We start from the raw sequence: 20,450 nt of genomic DNA, 5'->3' as shown, positions 1-20,450 counted from the left end.
TTTGGGAAACCATCCAGAACTGTCCATCAAGTGCCACAGGAGCAAAGGATATAACCCAAGATTGCTGTGTAAACACAAACTATATAAAATAAAACCAGATTTTTCTTTTGATTTACCTCAGTATCTCCAAACAATGGAAGATTAATCTGAATTTCATTTTTGTGGATGCATGTGATCAAAACTTTTGTGTTCCCTGCAATGCTGACATAAACCTGTAATTTTAAAAAATCAGAATATACTATATATAGAGTGATAGATGAACTTCTACTACAGTATTGCTTGCAATTTACTTCCAAAAAAATTTCCAGGGTTATTTCGCCCTCTGAATATCAATCAAGCCTAGGAGGAGAAAAAGGAAGGAGGATGGATGAGGGAGCAATTGGAGTAACAAGCCTTTCTACTGTAATTTCAGTAACAGATGAGATTGCATCTGCTTCTTTGCTGGATCCTAAGTGAGCACAGGGAAAAGATGGCTCCTATAGAGTCAAGCATAAACACTGGGTTTGTGCACATGAAGACAGCAACAGGGTAGAAGGCAGCATGTGAAAGACAAATTTTAACAGCTAGTTTTGGATCTGTCTTAGATTTCAGAAACACGTTAAATATAAACTTACTGAAATGCTTTCAGCCCAGCCCTGGTTACACTTCAATATGCTTTCCATTAACTGCTTGGTTGTAAAGATTTTTTCCAAACCACCTTAATCATTTTTAATTCAAGACAAGGTATCTTTAGTGAAGTTAATTATAAAATAATGAGCAGTCTTTTTGTGGCTTAGGAAAGGGTTTATTTTGGTTTAAGTTAAATCAGCATGGAACAGATTTAAACTATATTGAAATAAGACATTATTAAATCAGAACAGACACCTACACTGGAGTTCATACAGACATAATTAAAAAGAGCTGTACATGGGTACATTCTCATGTGGTCCAAGCATCTGAGTTATATTGATCTAACAACAGCAACATAACATTTTAGATAATCAAAAAGACAGAGACCAGTTAACATTGGCTGAAATGCACTGCCATTGTTCACACCAAAAAAAATCCAAAAAATAGCCAAACAAAACTCCAAACAACAAATATACCTCCACTGTATATTTGGTGGTGCTGGATTTGTTGTTGTTTTTTTTTTTTTTCTTTTATCCACAATGCAGACAAGGACACCTGCTAGAAAGACTTTCTTCCCAAAGGCAGTGCCTTCATAATTTTAGCCTGAGTAAGCTTCTGCTGTCTTATCCCATTCATTTGCACAACCACCTCTATCCTCACAGCAATAATGAGCTCCAACAGACCTGCTGGTAGTGATGGAACAACTTGGATTTGTGCACTGAGCAGAAACTGATTTTCTTTTTTTTTGTGTTTCTTTCCCCTACCCCATCCTATGCAGACAAAACTGCACTCTGGTACACCAACTTCATGGTTGGTGTACAAAATCACAGGGTTAGCCCTGCTATTTTTGCTATCGTCTGCTTTTAGCCTTGCAAAAATCCACAGGAGCTGCACCATCTTGAGCTGGTCATTGAGTGGTGCTGGAAATCATTTGCCATGAGGTCTTTAAAACATTTGACAGTTGTTAACTGCTTGAATGTCTGGTGTTTACTACTGTGGTGAGTTAACCCTAGACAGCAATCCAGTCACTCACTCTCTTCCTTCCCCTCCAGCAGAACACAAGGGAGAGAATCTGAAGCACAAAAGCTGAAAACTGATGGAATCAGACAGTTCAATAAGTGAAACAGAGCTGTGCTCAAGGAAAGCAAAACAAGCAAAGCATTCATTGCTTCTGTGGAGTGGCAGATGTCCAACCACTTACTAGAAAGCAGAGTCTCATCACATGTAAAGGATTCTTGAGAAGACAATTGTCATAACTATGAATGTTCCCATCATCCTTCTTATTTCCCCCAGATTTATTGATGATCATGATGCCATATGGTCTAGAATATCCTTTGTATCAGTCAGGGTCAGATGTCCTGGCTGTTTCCCTTCCTGACTCCTTGTTCCCCCCCCAGCCTCCTTGTTGGTGGGGTGGAATAAGGAGCAGAAAAGACCTTGGCTCTGTGTGAGCTCTGCTGAGCAGTAATGGAAACATCCCTGTGTTACCAACACTGTTTTGGTGACAAATAAAAACTAAGGCTGACATCCCAGGCAGAACCAGGATAACAACCATGTTTGTATCTGTTTCCTCTCCTTTTTCCTGTTCTGCTTGTTTCATCTCAATTTTATATCTCTGCTGTTTTGGACAAGGTCTGTCTTTATCAGATATTTGCCTGCAGATGAGTCACACAGTACAAAAAGCTGACAGTGGCAGAAAAAATATTTAAAAAAAAAAAAGTTGTTAGGAGAGCGATGACTTACTCTCCTTTATTTATTTGTTTTATTGTATTTTGTTTTTAGTGCATGCAGAAGTGCCTGTTAAGATGGGGAACAATGTTGTATTAGGTGATATAGAAATGCTTACTAAGGAAAAGTCCATGCCTCTATGCAATTTTAATCTCAGTACACAACAGGAGAAAGGTGAACACAGCAAGTCATTCTGCAGAAGCTCTGCAGTCTCAGTTCATTGCCTTACTCAGTGATCCATGCTGCCTCTGCTTTGAGCTGTGAGGTAACCTCTGCCTTTCCCAAAAGATGCCAGTTTTCACACTTCTTTTCCAAAGGTCTTTGTTATCTGGAGATAAGGTTTGGAAACTGTTTCTATAGAAGTCACCAGAATGAAGAACTCTGCTTGAGAGGCATTTAAATGTCAGGTGCTTCCCCTAAGAGAAAATAAGACACTATGTTTGAAAGAATCTTTGAGGAGTTCTATTTATAGTCAGCCTTGCCAACTAAATGAAGACCTATGTACAAATTTTTTTAAGAAGTCCCATGAACTCTACTAGCAGATAACAAATCTTGTCTCTTTCTTCTCATGGAGATGTGATTATTTTTTTTCCCTGAAGCAGGACAAAACACTTTAAACTTGAGAAAAAGTTGATTCATAATAATGAAATGGGGAAAACAGAGTGTATATTTTTTTTCAGTAGCAGAAGTGTAGCATATTGGCTGAATTTGACTGTGGGTGCTGGTTTTGACTGCAGATTTACCTGAAAAAAAAAAGAAAGACATGAAGCCAGTAAAATACTTAGAGCCACATTTGGAGCTTTAATCATGTGAACAGTCTCCTCTAAGCCTTGGAGTCGTCATCCTGCACTTCTAAAGATAATTGGAGTTTTATTATGCTGAAGGAAATTGAGCATACTTAAGCATGATTTAGAGATCCTGACTGTGACTTGGGAATCAGATGTATTTCTTCGTCCTGATTCCATTACCTCAGTCAACTCACTGCATCTTTTGGCTTTGCACCTCTGAAAATGGAACCAGTAAGCCCTTCCTTCCTTCTCTGGAAAGAGTCTTTCTAGAGGAAAAATGGTGTGTCAATCTCCATTGCTACTCAGGCCTGAACTTCTGTTAGAAAACCACCTGTAATAACTTCCAGTACCCATAATGTAGAATTTAGACCATTAGGACCTGAGCTGAGACCACCAGTTCCTTTTGTGTAAGCTGTCAAAAAGCTGTCAAGGCAACCTACTGCAGAGCAAAACTCTGCCAGTGCCAGTTTCCAGGGTCATCCCAGCTGTCTGTCCCCTGCCTCCACCCAGGTTCCACTCTCACTGCTGCATTTCTGGGGTTTATTTAGCAGCTAGACAAGAAATGGGACTGTGCTTTTGGGCAATTTCAAAGTAGAGGAAATAATACCAAGGAGAGGCACAATAACTATCTGCAGATAGAGAAAAGAATGTTGCACCAGAGGACGGGCAGCAATTATTATCATTAGTCAGCAATGATAGAGAAAGAAGTAATTAAACTTCAGCTGCATCAGGGAAAATTTTAGACAGAATATTAGAGAAAACAGCTGTAAAAAAGATATGTCTGTGCTGCCAAGGAAAGTGGTGTTGTCACTCTGGTATTCAAAGTCACATTTAATGAATGCCTTTCTCTTAAGAGGCTAAGAACACACTATGCCTAACTCAGCAGTCTTGGGGGCTGAGATAGGAAAATGTCTCCATTCACAGGAGTAGCTAAACATGCTTAAATCTCATTCACATAATCTGAAAAGGCAAAGAATTTAGGTAGAACAGCAGCTATTGAAGGGTACTGGATGACAAGGAAGTAGATGTGAATCGTTCTCAGGCACCAGTATTTTTCCCAGTACAGGAGGACTGGTGAGTATCTACTACAATGAGCCTTCACCTCAAATGGATGATTGGAGAGCCAGACTGTCTGTTCCTGCCCAGACTGTCACCATAGAGTTGAGACTCCCTCATGACAAACAGGAGGTTACAGAGCAAAGGGAGCATAGCCCCCATCCCAGCACAGTGTAAGGACAGGAGGGAGGGAGCAGATGTCCCCTGTGGCTGTGACAGAAGAGAGCAGCCTGATCATGAGAGCAATGGGGGAAGACTCTTTCCTCTCTACCACCCTGCTTTAGCCTTGCAGAAGGAATTACCCTTTGAGGGTTACTCCAAGCAGAAAACGAGTTTATATATTCTGAATTCTCTCTGGAAGAACCTCTATCCTCAGGAAAAATGCATGAAAGAGAAGAGCAAGTCCTCTTCCCCTCCTCCCTGTCCTCACCCTACCTAAAGCCCAGGCAAGGGTAGGTCACAGCTTTTCTTTCTGTTTTAATTCCTTTTCCTGTTGCAGTCTGGCCTGCTGCAACCCCAAGTCCAGTCCAGCTGGTGGGAACATGGCAAAAATAGAGGGATGGGAATGATGGAATTGCCTGAAAAATAAAGAAATCTTATCGTAAAGTAACAAACACAGAAACCACACAATCAGAGGGGCAAGATCCAAAGACATGGGGTGTGGTGAATGTAACAATATTTAGGGGCATTCTGAGGGCAGGGCTCCTATCACAAATGTAAACTCAGAACATGACCTTACCTGTGACAGGTCCTGAACCAACTGAGAGCAAGAACGAGAAATATGACCTATTTTGGAATAATTTCATTAACATACTAACTCCCATTCCACATTCTTCTCTCCATGACCTGACCAAATATCTCCCTTTCAGTTTCCCACTTCCCATGGTGTCAGGTTGATGCCTCCTGTATGTACCAGTGAGGCTAAACCACTACTCATCCTAGCAAGTTGTGGTCCCACATTTCCCATTTGGTGGATGAGGCAGAACAGAGAGACAAATTACAAGAAGCTAGGATCAGTATTTAGAGTAAAATCATAAAGAAGGAGAGAGACCATGTAGACCTAATGGCATGGTTTCTACTGCCCTAGTGTCTCCACATTTCATTCATTTTGCTAATCCACTGGAGAAATGGCTCACTGGCGGGCAGAATCTTGAAGCAGCCATTTAAATTTGCTTGATGGCCCCCAAGGCAAGTCAATTTTCAGTCTGACTAGCTTTAATCCCAGCAGAGAGCCCTGCCATGCCATTACATGGCACAGCAGGAGTAAGAGTGGGGAGGCAATCACATTATAGCACCATTCCATTTAGCCATAATCTGTAAGGATCTCATGAAAGCATCAACCATTATTATGATTCCTGATGTCCTTCAGGCAAAGTCTTTGTAGGGAAAAGGAAGAGAAAGAAAAAATATCCACCTGTCAAAAGGAGGCAGGCCCTTTCATTCAAGGGAAAGGGAGGTGAAATGTAAAAGTGACACAATATTATTTAAACATCCTATTACTAAAATTACAGTTCATCTATATAAAATTGAGCTATAGGACCTTAGTCTGTCAGGCAGATCGATGTACCTGCCATGGTCACAGAGATGCAACGAGCTGAGGAAGCATTTGGGAGACAGAATTTGCTGTAAAGGCTTCCAGCCTCAGTCCATCATGCCTGGTGTCCTTCCCATGGCACTAAATAGCTGCAGGAAGCGATGCTGAGGAGGGACAGGATGGCTTTTCCTCAGCCCATTGCTGCTACATTCACATCCAGAGGCTTGAGGCAATTTTAGCATAACCACAGCTGGTTCAGGGCCAGCAGCTTTATTCAGAATTGTATTTAAAATCCATCTCTGGCACGTGACTCTCTGACCTCTCATGGCAGATGCAGGCTGATTACACTCTGTGTGTGGAAATACCTGGCATCTGTGGCTGCAAATCTGCACAGCTACTCATTAAAGTGGCTAGCTACAAGACAGAGTGCAGATGAACTGGACAGGGTATTTGGAGAATTGCTCCTATTTCCACACCTGCTTTTGGATGTTTGGTAAATCAAGTCAGATTTTTGGCCTCTGTTTCTCTGTTTGTAAATGAAAATTCCTGCCCATGTGTGTAAATGGACTAGCAAATGCAAATGGTCACAAATGGGATCATGGCAACAACATGTCATCTGACCATGAGGCAAGGGAAAACCGTCCATTTCTGTGGGCTTTTGCTCCCTTTTTTTAGCAGCAATATTTTGTGAACTGGCCCAAGGAATATCAGAGAGGCAAGTAGACCTAAGAAATCTCAGTTTGGAATGCTGGTATACAGAGGGAAACCAGCAGGATCCAAAGAAAGAGCACAAGGAGTGCATCCATGAAGATGACTGTTTTCCAGAGATGCTGGACGGGGCCAGGGAGAAACAAGGAAGACACAGTGGCAGGACTGAAAGTGTTATACATTGGCATTCGGCCTGTAGGAGAGGATGCCAGGGATGGCTGTAATTCTGAGGAGGGCATTGGTCCAGGAGATGATGTGTAGTACCAGTGAAGCAGCTGACAGCAGTTCAGGGCATCTGAATTGTGCTGGGACTCCTGATTCTCTGGGTAGGATGCACATGGAGCAGGAAGTCTAGGCATACCAGAGGGGTCATGCTGGGGATGCTGAGACTCAGCTCACTGGCTGCTGGTGACCTGGGGTCCAGGGAGCTCAGTCCAGGGAGTTCACCTGGAGGAGAGGCCACCATTCCCTCAGTACCATACCCACAGACCTGGGTGCTGCAACAGATATCTCTGGCAAGAAGAAGGCAACCAAGGAAGGAAAGGCTTGGATAACTGGGAGAATTCAAAAGAGCTGGAGTGCAGATCTATCTCAGAAGGAAAAGGTGTTAAGCTTCCAAAACTGGGAAAAGTCACAAAAGTCTCTCCTCTTAAACAGAAGTTCTGGTTTCTGAAGTGGACTCAGGAGTGGGGCAGATTAAAAAGGTAGAGGAGGAGGTGATGCTCCCCTGCAGGAAAGCAGAAATAAGAATCCATAAACAAACAGTGGAATGGTGTGAGAGAAAAGCCAGATGAGGAAGAAGGTCATGGAAATACTATCTTTAGTCAACCTATCCACTGAAGGGACACAGGGGAGGCCAAAGGGGCTCAGCCTACAGACACCTGTATGGATTTTGTTTGCCTGCTACGAGTGGGTCATGATGTGCCTGACCTGCCCAGGTGACTGAGAAACAGGATATCACACCTTCTGTGAAAAGTTCAGGCATGCAGTCTCAGGGAAAAAGCAAAATGAGAACCTGGATGGATGCAATACTGTTCTTGCAGCTCATTGAGAAGGCAGCATTTCAGACCGTGAAGGGCTTTTCTGTTGATAAGAAAAATATACATATATATATATGTAACCAGAGATTTATGGGGAGAAGGGGCATGGAAACTTTCACCCCCCTGCTGTATTTTAATGTGGCACTTGAAGACTTGTAATGGAAAAGATCTATTGTTTCTCCAGTAGCAATAAAGTAAGGTTAAAACAAACTCAAACATAAATTTTGCAAACAACCCCATATAAACACAGCTGTTCAATGAACTCATAGGACTAGCTGCTAGCTGAGGACTGCCCCCTAATGTTATCATTTCATGGAAGTGTCCTTTACAATGTCTTTTATTAATAAAACACCATTATCATGTAGGACAGTGGACAAAAAAAAAATCATTTTGAGATTAGGCTAAATTTAACATAAATGTAACACTGACATTAAGAGATATTGTTTTGGCTTGGCTGCCTACAAAGTAAGTTATTTTCTACATAATCAAATAGCTGATGTTTACAAAGACGTTTAGAAACTGGTTGATTTTTTGGATCTGGTTTTTTTTTTGGGATAAAGCTTTCTGTGGTTAGATGAAGTTTCTTGGAAGGCATAGCTGGGAATTAGTTCATAAACACCTCTTTTTTGTGAGAAAAGTCAGCCTGAATGTCCAGCATCTGACACAGATAGATCTCACTCACAGCCTTCCAAATGTTCTGGTGCTTCTCAGAGCCTCTGAGAAATTGAATTCCAAATGGACAGGACCTCCTAGGGGTTTCTGGTGTCTTCAGCCTCTTAGAAAAATCGGAGTCTCCCTTCCTCCAGCATTTTTATATCAGTCCATACATAAAATTCACCTTTCATACTATTTTAGAGTACAAATGGTTTGCATAGATATCCAGGCACATATTTCTGTGTGGATCCCAGAAGTGCAGCATCATGGGAAATAACCCATAAATTTAAATATTGGCTTTTTCCCTGATGGGGAAGATTTTTATCCCTTTCAGTCTTTTTGTTTAGGATGAATGGATCAGCTCCATGCCCTCATGGTGCTGGAGAGCACCCTGGTATGCTGAGCCCAGTGCAGGGCTTTAAAACAACAGGAAAGTGCATTTCTCATCACTCTCCACAACATTCATTGTTTTCCAGGCTTGTGCAAGCCCTTGTTCATTTTTTCCCCTGATGGCACCAGTTTTAACCTTTTATCCTGGTCTGCTGGTGATTCTCACCCAAGCCCTCTTTGCTCCCCTTGTTAACAGGGTCCCCACCTGCAGCACATCCCATCACAGCCCATGCAGGCTGTGGGGTGCACAGGGAGCCAGGTTTGAGGTCAAACTGTGGCACAGCTCCTGGCAAGAAGGCACCAAGTGACAGATCTTGCTCATGGCTTGAGCATTTATTTTCCCTGATGGCAGCTGGCTCTGACTCACCTTTCCTGAGTCACTCTTCCTGACACTGTCATACCTACCTGACAGCATTAAGTCCCCCACTGTCACTTTACCAAATCCTTCCACCGTCATTTGCCTGGGACAGAACAATTTTCTTTGGGGGGGCTATTTTTCATTTTTCCTCCTCTTATTGCTGCTTGACAGGATGCCATCTCCTGTTGTTCTGCTCCAGAATGTCACCTGTCTGTGGAACAACAGTCTTAATTTGCCTCCCTTCTTCCCAACACCCTGCTGTTTTGCCTGACTTTAAAATGGCAGCCCAGCAGACATTATAGAATCCTTTATTTATTTATTTAATTTTCTGCACAGCAAAATGCAAAAATATAAATATATATATAAACATATATAAACATATATATACATATATATATACTATGAATATGCCAAAAATTAGCATCTGATGTGGGAATAGGAAGAAGTTTCAAGGCAGACTCCCATGGTTTGAATTAATAAGTCTAGAAGCAGAAGGAAACACTGAGGTGTTGACTAGGTAGATAGATAAGGTAGTTTTTATTTAAGAGCTCTGCCTATTACAGCTTAAAGGCAAGAGCCTTTATGCAGATGTGAGGTCTGCTGCCATTTCAGAATGGATAAGGCTGTGTGCTCTAAATTACTGCAGGAAACAGAAGCACTGTCTCCTGGATCTGGACAGATTCCCTTTTTATTGTCACCTGCCTGACAGCCAGGCTGCTGCTGCTTACTAAAACCTCTCTGTAACTGAAATCCCCAGGGTAATAAGCTCCCTGTGAAACAGGTTCCTAAGTGGAAAAATCTGCACATCTTCAGATTGAATCAATAACAATTAAGAATTCTTTGAAATTTAATTGGAAAAGCAGCTATTTTGATCAGCACCATGATGTTATCTGGAAATTGTATTTTGTTTATCTACTGCAGAATGTTTTCTTCTTTGTGGGATTGGTTTGCCAGCCTCAGACACATCCTTTGATCTCTGAGATGATACAGTGAACTGAAACATGGGGGCAATCAGAGGGATTATCACGGGATGGGGAAATCATTTGATCTATTTTTAAAAGTAATTTTTATGAATAACTTTGGGGGTTGGTTATCATTAAGAAAGGAAGAGACGTCTCTCCCATCTTTAGCAGTGTTATATTTCTCTGAAGAAGACTGATTCATGTAGTTAATAATACTTAGCATTTATATAGTGCTTTCTAACTTCAAAGCACTCTACAAATACTGCTCACTAATACTGCACACAAAACTTCTGTGTTATTACTTTCAAGGAGGAATGAGTCTATTTGATGTCTCTCATATTCCTGTGGATGGTTTTCTGTTCAGGGCCCTCTTTAGCTGCCTCAGGTTAACTGAGACAGAAAACCCCAGTGAGAGAAGAAAAAAGACTGAAGTTCTGGTCAAGAATACAATGAGACTCTTTCAAGAACATCACCTGAAAAATCTCGTGCTCATCTTCAGAAGGCCTCCTACACCTTGCAAGGACTATCCTCCCAAGTTAACTGAGTTCCCAGTGCTTATTGTAAGGACAAAACCCTTGTCTGAAGATATCTAGCAATAACAAACCTCAACCAAAGAAAGAAAGAAGGGATCATAAGAACCAAGAACAGGAGACGTACTGCACTTTGTGTGAGCCTATCCAATATCTGAAACAAAACAAAATCGAAACCTTTGAATGAACTTAAAACTCTAAAAGGTTGGTGAGGATTTGGGTTTTTTTTACCCTTGAACCTAGTTTCCTTATAGTACACATTCATGCCAACAAATAGCAGATGGTGATGGCAGATATGTACTAAAGCAGCTAAAACTGTGTTCTTTGCAGGAGCATCTATCATGCTGATAGGGCTGAACAGTCTGTACTGGCAGCAGTGTCTGCTCCATGCCAGGAAGGAAAGATCAAAACCCTTCTCAAGATTTCACTGGATGTTATTTCAAGTGGGTCCACAAACAAAGGTGGAATTGGTCCTGTGGTGCCTGGGCACTGCTCAAGGCAGGAACGCAGCTGTGTTAGCCATGTGTCTGCTCTGAGAGGGTGGCTTGGAACAAGCCAGCATCAGGGATAGAAAGGAGGGACCCTGGGTCCACGGTGCTCCCCTGCTCTGGCAGGGTCTCCCTCTCGTGGGGAGTTGAAAGCAGCTTTGCTGCCCTGACAGCTGCAGAGCCTGGATGACCCAGTGCTCCTGCTTGGGCTTACTGTGGGGCAACCTTTCCTCCTTTCCAGAAAGATCTCCTAAGAGGTTTCTGAGTTTTCAGGTCTTTGGCTTCTGTCTGGTTTGCTGAGTCAGCTGTGACAATGTTTCTTGTGTGCAGAAATCTGTTTACCAGGAGCTGGCATAAGACCCATTTTGGAAAGGGTGCTAAGTCTATCATGGATAAGAAAGAATTAAGAGAAACTTAAATGTCCAAGGAGCTCATCAAGAATTACAGTTGCCCTGGCCTCTAGGAGATCATTCCATCTATGCCAGCATATTAAAGAGGGACTTTTGAGGGGTTTTCAGATGCTAAGATTTATCATCCCTGTCTCTCAAAACTTCAAGTGGCACAGACCTTGTCCTTCCCTGTCATCTTCCTTCTCCAAATACTTTGGCACAAGACTACAGGGTAGGATTATCTTACAGGAAGAGCAGGTGGTCTGAGAGTCACAGGTCCTGAGCTCTGAGCAGATCTGTCTCTGGTTTGTGTGTGGTCTCAGGCCAGCTGCTGAGTGCCTGGTGTTGGGGAAAGCTGGATACCCACATCTCCTGCTGGCTCAGGAGGAAGCATTGTGTGGCACCTTGGAACCAAAAATCCTTGGCAGTCTGGATTCTTTGATGTTTGTAATGAAAAGATGTGATTTCTCACACCTACCTCCATGGGGTATTGTGCCACTTCACTGATATTCATGTGGCACTGTCAGATGTAAACACTGTGAAAGAAACTACAGTAACCCCGTTATGTTCCTCTCAGTGCTGGTGTAGCACAAAGCCTTGGCTTTGAGGAATTGGCCAGATTTTTCTCTGCAGCCCTCCAGGCACCTCAGCGAGCTGATTTCTCATATTTGACAGAGCTGGCTTTCTCCAGGCATCCTGGCTGGTGATTTACATGGTCTATTTGTAGTGATACTCATTTCCCCCTATTCACACTGCCTACTGATGAGCTGATTTGAAGTTGCCTCTTGCTCATAGGTTCAGTCTCATGTTCAGTCCCTTTGCACTCTTTTATCTGATTGCTGAAGTGGAAACTTGGCCTTGCTCTTAGGCATAAGCAAAGTCTCAAAGCAGCACCAAATCCTGGCATGCAGGTCCAAGCTTTGAAAATGCAAGTGTGTTGGGCTCTAATAGAAGAGAAGGCAGATACCCTGTGCCTGCAGGGAGCTCAGCCAGATCCAGCATTTTTCAGAGATGCCCCATGCCTTCATCAGTATGCAGATCCATCTGCGCTGCTGAGATATCTGCATAGTACAGACAGGGAGTGGGGGAATACATTTATAAATAGGATCACTTCATCTTTCCCTTTCCTGCTGTCTCCACACTCCTTTATTCCCTACTGATGGAGGTACTTCACTGCTGAGGGCTGCCAGTCCCACCCTACCTTCATACCTGCTCTCATGTCACCAAACTCCTTTGCATTGCAAACGTGAGAGGAATGGATGGAAGGAGAGGGAGGGATGGGCTCCAGTGGCTGATAGGACTCTAAAAGGTAACTTTTACCATTCAATTAACAACAACAGGTACTAGAAATGATAAGAGTCTGACATTAGAGTGCCTGCCTGCTATTTGTAATATTTTTTTTTTTAATTCAACAGCTGAATTCTTAGAAAGGTTGCACACTATGTACCTACCTGCACAGAACTGCAGCCTGCACCAGAATACTTCAGAACACCAAGTACAGCTCACTCTTCCTGCTCACTGTGCTAGAAGGTTGTTAAATGTTGTATGGTCACAGAGAAATTAAACATTGCTCCTACTCATGCTTACTCACAAGAGAAGCTGTTGGAGCTGGAGTTACACTGAATGCAGCAATCATGTTAGTACATCACAGTAACAGTTGCTTGGAAGAAAAACACAGGAAAAAACCCAACTATATGAAACAGAGCTCTTTTGCAATTCGGTTAAGTTTGGTTTTTTTTTCCTCTTGGCATCTCAGTGGGATTTTCTGGAAGTCAGAAGAATTCCAGAATCCAAATTTTCTATTCCTGTGCCCCAACACATAAAAAACCTCTAGTGAAGTTGTCCCATAAACTATTGAGGTTTGGCTCCATGGCCTTCATGTGCTGTTTTTTCTTTCCTCAAGCTCACACCAAACGCCCTTTGATAAACAGTTTTGTCCTTGTTTTTTCTGATTGTAGATGTAGAAACTGAACTTGACCCTCTGGCATCAGAGAACCCAACCCAAACTCCTTGGGAGAGACCAATATCCTTTAAAAATTTAAAAAAGTCACATTTTGCAATATTTTTTTTTCTTATTAAGGAAGTAATAGAGAAAATTCTACAAATTTGATCATGTGACACTGAGGATGTAAATGTTCACAGATAATGAAGCAATGCTTTCAGAAAGTTACTTTTGAACAAAAGATGAAAAGGACACTGAAGGAATTTAGCCTCTAGACAGATGACTGACAGATTTGTCAAAAAACAAAAGGTCACAGCAAACACTTGGGGCAGTTCTACTATTTCCCCTGGAAAATAGATGTCCTTGCAATTGTTAAGTGATGCCTCCCTATGTACACATAATTCGTGTACATCAACCCATGCAGCCATGAAAGCAAGGGAGAAAAGCAAGTGTCACATGGACACAAGTGTGGAGAAGTTCCATGGTCTGGTAGGACAGTGGCAGTGACAGCTCAGTGGCAGATTTGTCCTTGGATCCTGTTATGATTCAATGGGAAAAGATCTGAAAGGATTTGAGTACAATTTTGTGTAAAATGAGACTTTCTCCTTTGGAAGACAAGTCCATCTCCCAGGACCTTTCCAAGTGCCCAGTAGGATCAGCAGACCTTTTTTCTCAACTCCTGTCTCCCAAAATGCCCATGAAGAAACTGTTCCCACTGGCAAAGAGCTGCTGACCTCAGCAAGGAGTCTGGGACAGCAAAATGAGCTTGCGTTACACAGGGACACAGTCCATTCCCAAAATTATTCTCCCAACAGAGAGGGGCACAGATTGTCCCTCACAGACAGTCTAACTTGAATAAAATGCAGCAGAACCATGTTTATAACCAGCAAGGTACTTGTTACTGAGAGAAAGCTCAGTACACACTGTCCTCAAGGTGGCCTTGCAACACATCCCTGGATGTCAAGTGCCCAAAACTGCTCTGGATGGGATTATCTGGCTGAAATCAATGTCCTGCCTGGTTTCCAGCCCAGGAAAGGGAGAGAAAGCAGGCACAAGCAATCTAAGAAGGGAGAAGCAAAGGCACACATGAAGGAACAGTAAGATGGAAGGGAGAAGAAATCTGGGAGAAGAAATCTGGGAGAAGAGGATGAGATAGGCAAGCAATAACAGGAATAGGAGATAATGGTAAAGATGCAATACTGGATGTCTCAAAGGAGAATTTAACAAAAGGGAGCCCATTGGATTGTTGTATTTGTTGTACCATAGCTCATGAGCTTCAGCCCTCCTGCACTCTTGTGTGTCTGCACTGCTCCTCATGTTCCATCCCTGTTTGTGTTTCCTTCACCTTGGCTGATGGAAGCCACCTCAGCAGCCCAGCTGGCCATGAACTCACTGAAGGACATCTGCAAGGCTCTGTGTCTGCTCACTGTATCACAAAAGGTGCTGCTCTCTGGGCAGAGTAAATTTTAACTCAGGGTATGTGCTGAGCACCCCTACAGCATGTGCCTAGCATGACAAATTCCTCCTGGAGGGGCCACCTTTTCTCCATATGTGTTTGCAGGGCACCCAAACTGCATTTGCACAGATTTGCATCCAGGAAAACCCAAGAATAAGTATGGCACTCGTGGGCATTTGCACTGCAGGCTGACACTTGCAGGATGCAACAGAAGGGCTGGCTGCCCAAACACTGCACAGCCTGCATGTGCTCACTGCTGACAAACCCTGATGGAAAACATGGCAGTGCTGTGGCAAGACCAAGCACACAGAGAGCTGTTGTGGCATTTGATAATGCTCTGCATTAAAAAGTGCTTGTGGACATTTGAAGTAACAGAAAATAAAGTCTTTGAGTCTTTATATGTAGAAACTTAGACATCAGTAAATGCAAAACTGGAAGCTTTCTCAGCTGATACCTGGCTCTGGAACAGCAATTCACTCCATCAGCACAATTGCTACTCTAGTGGTTCTGCCCATGCACTTTCTCAAGCATTAAAGTCCAGCACAGACACACCCTGACACTATCCCTGTGAAGCAAAGCAGCAATGATATGAAGATTTAGTTGATAACAGGCTGTCAGGTCTGGGCAGAACTTTAGGACTTGCTGACACACTGCTTTAAGTCTACCAGTACATTTTCTGGTTGGTAGCCAGATCTCACAACTTTGTGGTTGTCACAGTAAGATAGACCCTACAGATCAATCACCTTGCTTGGCAGTGTCATGTCAGATTGGGATGACAGTGGGATTTCATCAGAACCTGGCGTGGGTGCCTTTGTCACTTGCTTCACATATGGAAAATCTCATCTATTTTTGCCAAAATTTCATGTGGATGATTTGGGAAGGGATGAGGAGGTGTAGAAGGGGAGAGGTGTGATAGCAGTGTCAGTCTGTCCCATTTCTGACATTTGAAAACAAGGATTTTCATTTGCTATTCTGTGCTTAGTCCTGACCAAAAAGAAAGTTGCAAAAAAATTTACAGTGTATTACAAATGGAAAGTCTGAACTAAAATGTTGTGTTCTGAAAAAAGTATTTAATTTCTCCCTGAACTTTTCATTCATAGAACTTATCAATATTTTTGTTGGGTTTCATTCTTACTTGGAACAAACCTGGACTTTAAAAACCATGTTCCTCCCTGAAACACAGTTCTCATGGTATCCTCCTGCAGTGCCAAACCAGCGTGGGCTCAGGAGGATGGCACTGCCAAGAGCACAGTTGCTGACTCCACTTTTATGTCTTGGTCTCACCTTCTATGTCAGAATGTTAATTTTAATTCTTGTATAACCCCTGAATATTTCATGGGCTAAACTAAGAAGGTGTGGTTACAGATATGAGATTTCTGTTATGCCAAAATCAGATAAGACAGAGGGTGTCACAAGTCAGGGTAGCTGGAAAGCACCATGGCCACCTCTAACTCTCCTCATTGCCACCTAGGCAATCCTGGACATGTCAAACTCCAGGGAAGTGAATAAAGTAGAGTTTAAGGCACAAATAAAGGGGGAAGAAAGCAGACAGCCAAGAGGAATAACCTTGACTGATGAACAACAGGATGTGTGTTGTTCTTTCATGTGGAACAAAAGGCAAACATGAGACTTCACCCATGTTCTTTCTGCCTGAACAACACTTCTGACTGCACGCTGCAGAGGTGAAGTTAGAAGTCAAACACAAGCCCTCAGTCTTCTCTTTTACAACCACAATCAGCAACAGACAGAAGGGGATAAAAAATGCAAATGTAGAGCCTTGCTAGAGGGATCCTAAACACAAGGAAGGGACTGTAGGCACTTTGTAATTTTCATGTCCTCTTGGGTGTTTGGAAAGAAATTGCTGGAGGGAGAAACTATAAATCCATGAATTACTGAGTCCATGTTTACTTAGACTACCCAAGTATCTCCTTCCTTTTTTCCTCTTTTTTCTCGCTATTTTTTTTTTTTTGGAAGGATGTATGTCATTGTTTGAAGTCAAACACTGAACAGAAATAGATAGAAGCAAATCAAGAGATTCCAGCTGAGTAATGGCTAGGAGAGACTCTCCAGATAAGTGATGGTGTACAGCACTGCAAGTCTTTCAGAGCCCTTCATGACCTGATGAGAATCAGTCAGCAGCCCACAGAGACACTCACAACACAATATTGCATTAACCAGAATAACCAATAGGCCAAACTGGGTGTAGGAGGGATCTTGGTTCACATTTTCTCTTTCTTGCTTACAGCACTGGACTAAGATCTGCCTCTAAACTTAGTTTCCAGATGGTGTCATTACTTTCTTGGCTTTTCTGCACCTTTCTATGTTTCTCTGATTTTGTTCAGAAATACTACCTTAGGATCTGCTCCACTCAATCACCTAAGTTCTAGGGGAGCAGGAAAAAAAAAGTCATTTCTGATGAATTTTAATTTCTGAATGGAAAGCTAAAAATAATTCCCAAGTAGCTGTAATCAAAGCACAAGTATAAATCACACATGATTCACAGTTCAGCATCCAGTGGGAGTTTCTTGGGAGGGATTGCTTCCCCAGGGCCCTGGTTTTCAATGTGACACTGATGTGTTTGGCTTCTCTCCCACTTCTGTAGAGCACGAGTAAGATTCCAGCCTCAAGACTACAAATTCATTTGGGATGTTGACATCTGCAATCAAGCTGGATGGTTTAAAATGGTTCCCTTCATCCCCATAGGAATTCATTTATTCAATCTGTGGTAGGTGAGATACCTTTCCCTGTTTTGGCTATTACAAGAAAATAACAATAAAACTTTCACTTTTATTTCTCTTTCTTTCTAAATTTTCTACATGCTTTGAGCTCTTATGGACTTAAGAATTCTCTGCTAATGCAGGCCCAGGAACATCTCTGTATCTGTACCTAGAGATTTCCTTTCCTTTCCCTCCACATTTCACTATGTGTCTCGGGTATTGTTCTACTTTCTCAGTTGCCAATGACTAATTTAAATTGTCCCAGTTTTCAACTCCCTCCTGGTAGCCTCCCCCAGTGATCTCAGAGGAATTTCCGGAGACACATCCCCTCCTTTCTTTCTCATACTCTGTCTCCCCACTCAATATCTAATAATTCATGTAAATTAATTCGTCAGTATCAAAACAATATTGAAGGGAGAAGGAGGATCTGACTGATCATGTGGACAGCTCTGGGAAAACAGTTTTTCTTTAAATCTCTATATCCTGCAATGCATCACCTAGAAACTGCCTTAATCAAAACTGTTCATGTTAGCCAGTGATACTTAAACAATCTTAAGGTAATCATTTTCAGGTGAACTGCATTTTCCAGGCAGTAGCCATAAATCCCTTCCTGCAGCTCAAGCCTAGCAGACCATTTCTACCCCTTAAACCTAAAATGACCTTGCCTTATAAAACTTCCCCTTTAAAAGAATACAATCCCTTAAAATGACACTTTCCACAAGTGTGTTTCCACATGTTCCAGCAGTATGAAAACAAAGATGGTTCGCTGATGAATCTATAGCTTTTGCTAACCCTGAAGCTGTGTAATTGCCAGAAAAGGGTTTCTCTGAGGCACCTGGGATGCCACAATCCCTTTTCCCCACTGGCATCAGTGCTATGACTGAGTTGTTCATTTATTACAAAGAGGTTCATCTATTTCACCATCTCCTCTGATAGTTTTAAGTTGTTCTGTATTCAGGTTTTATACTGCAGATATATCAGGCTTGATGAATGCAGACAGGAATTTTATTTCACTATCTTAAAATATTCAAATTTCACATGCACAATAAATATTGACAGGGAGGTGAAAGGAAGACTTCACTGCATCTCACAACAAAAGTTACGATGGCAGAAGGGAGTGGGTAGGGTGGGTGTGAAAAGCACAGCAAAAAGCTTTGAGTCTTTCACTGGGGCACTGAGTGGGGACTGAAACTGCTAAACCCCTGAAGAATCATGCCCTGCAAATGAGCCATCCTCTCCTTAGATCCATCTCCAAGATCCTCTGGGGGTGTGGGATCTTTTATGTTTCTGCACTCATTATCAATACCAAGGGACCAGTAAGTATTGCATAAATTCTCTTGCTCATATTTTGGTACTGTTTCGCTTTAATTGGTACTAGAAAATAAAAAGGGAAACATAAGATAATTCAGCCTAGAAAAGACCTCAGGAGTTCTGTAACCCGGCCTCCTACTCAAAGCAGGGTCAGCTCTGGAATCAGGGGAGGTTGTTTGGGGCTTTATTGAGTCAGGCCTTAAAAACCTCCAGGGATGGAGAATGCACAACCTTTCCAGACAGCTTCTGCTTTCAAAACTCACCTTTGCTTGCAATCTTGCATCTGCTATAGCTGCAGAAATCTGATATTTTTTTTTAATTTTTCTTTTTCAGTTCCCGGAAGCTCCAAATAGTCAAATAATATTTTCTAGCTGAGGACCTTAAGCAACTTGCAGTCTACAAGCTGCCATTGACTTCCAACACTGGGTTTCCAAAAGCTGTCCTACTGCAAGCCCTGGGCAGCCCCCACTCCCTGATGTGTGCGAGGTTCTGCCACAGGTCCTGCTGTAAGTCTGCAGGCACACTTGGCTCAGATTTGCTGCCTTCTTCATAGTCAGGAAAACCCATGTGTAGAGAAGTTTGTGATGTACATATTGGCAGTGTAAAGTCTAAAAAAAATGGGAATTTCCATTCATTGCCCTCAGTGCCATTCTCTACATTGCCTCTCTTGCTGTCTATGCAAACTTCAGCCCAAGTCTGCTCTTAATGAAGTGGATTTATCCCATATGGGATCCACAGTCAACTCTTTAGCTGCCACTTGCTTTTATTGCCTCATCTTTTTTACTGTATCTATTTAAATTTAAAGTTAATTCATAGATCTTTTTCCTAATTTTGATTCTGTCCTCCACAAAACCATCATTCCCTGCTTTTCAAAGCTTTTCTTCACTGTGTTCTGGGCTGGTGTGAATCAGACCAACTCCAAGACGCTGCCAGGGGCAGCATCAGCGTTTGCATTTTTATGTGCAGTTCTGAAATCTGGCAATTAAGATGCCAAGAGACAAAGTCCTGCCTCTGGCAGCCTCTTTGCCCTTCACAGCAAGACATCTGAGCTGCTCCTCCATTAGGCTCCTCATCACTGCAGCCATCAGCATCACACTTTACGGAAACTCACCGCCAAGTCGGCTCTCCTTAAAATTCTGCCCTGTGGTCCTGGCACTGTTTGAAAAGTAGTTTAGTTATTGGTGAGTGGGATGAGGGTAAAGTAGGGCAGTTTGGGGAGGGAGGAAGGGGGAAGTGAACTGGCAGTGATAACCTCATCAGCTCCTCAAGATAAGTCGCCTCCTCTCATCACTCAGGGTCCCTAATCACAAAGGAAATGCAAAACTCCTTCACCAGAAACAGCCCTTCCTTTGCAGCTGGCACAGCACTGCTGCCCATCTTCATATAACAGGGGTCTCTGTTATGGTAATATTTCTTCTCTATGAGGAAATTCACTAATAAAATTTATTTCAGATTGATACCATATAAGGTAGATATCCTCACTGAAAGTAAATTTTCCTTTCCCACCCCCAAAATACCTTTTTCTGGGGTGATCCACAAACTCTACTTGAGCCAGAAAATCAACGTTTTGTTTTCAATATCTTTATTACATGCCACAAATTACTTTAATTCACTTTTCATAAAGTTTTATTTCATAAACTTCCCCTCTAGAAATTTTTGTTCCAAAAAGAGAGAAAAATGTGCCCTGATATGACTGGCATTTTATGAGTTTTCTCCAAAATGAAATCCTCATTAGCTGATCTAATTTCTATAAATATTTTATCTTAATGGAATCATATATTTCAAAAGGA

At 42.3% G+C, this 20,450-nt stretch overlaps 1 long non-coding RNA gene across 1 annotated transcript in view; it reads right to left on the bottom strand.

Annotated features, from left to right (window-relative positions):
* Positions 1 to 781: 781 nt before the first annotated feature.
* LOC141731476 (uncharacterized) overlaps positions 782 to 20,450 on the bottom strand; it is a 63,842-nt gene continuing 44,173 nt past the window's right edge. The window contains exon 3 of the long non-coding RNA XR_012583561.1: positions 782 to 3,080. This is a non-coding gene — a long non-coding RNA (uncharacterized LOC141731476). The remainder of the gene's footprint in view (positions 3,081 to 20,450) is intronic.

This window comes from Zonotrichia albicollis, chromosome 1, assembly GCF_047830755.1.
Source record: "Zonotrichia albicollis isolate bZonAlb1 chromosome 1, bZonAlb1.hap1, whole genome shotgun sequence".
In the NCBI taxonomy this organism is placed as follows: domain Eukaryota; kingdom Metazoa; phylum Chordata; class Aves; order Passeriformes; family Passerellidae; genus Zonotrichia; species Zonotrichia albicollis.
Note: the sequence above shows the minus strand (reverse complement) of the source record. Positions and strands in the feature narration are given on the sequence as shown.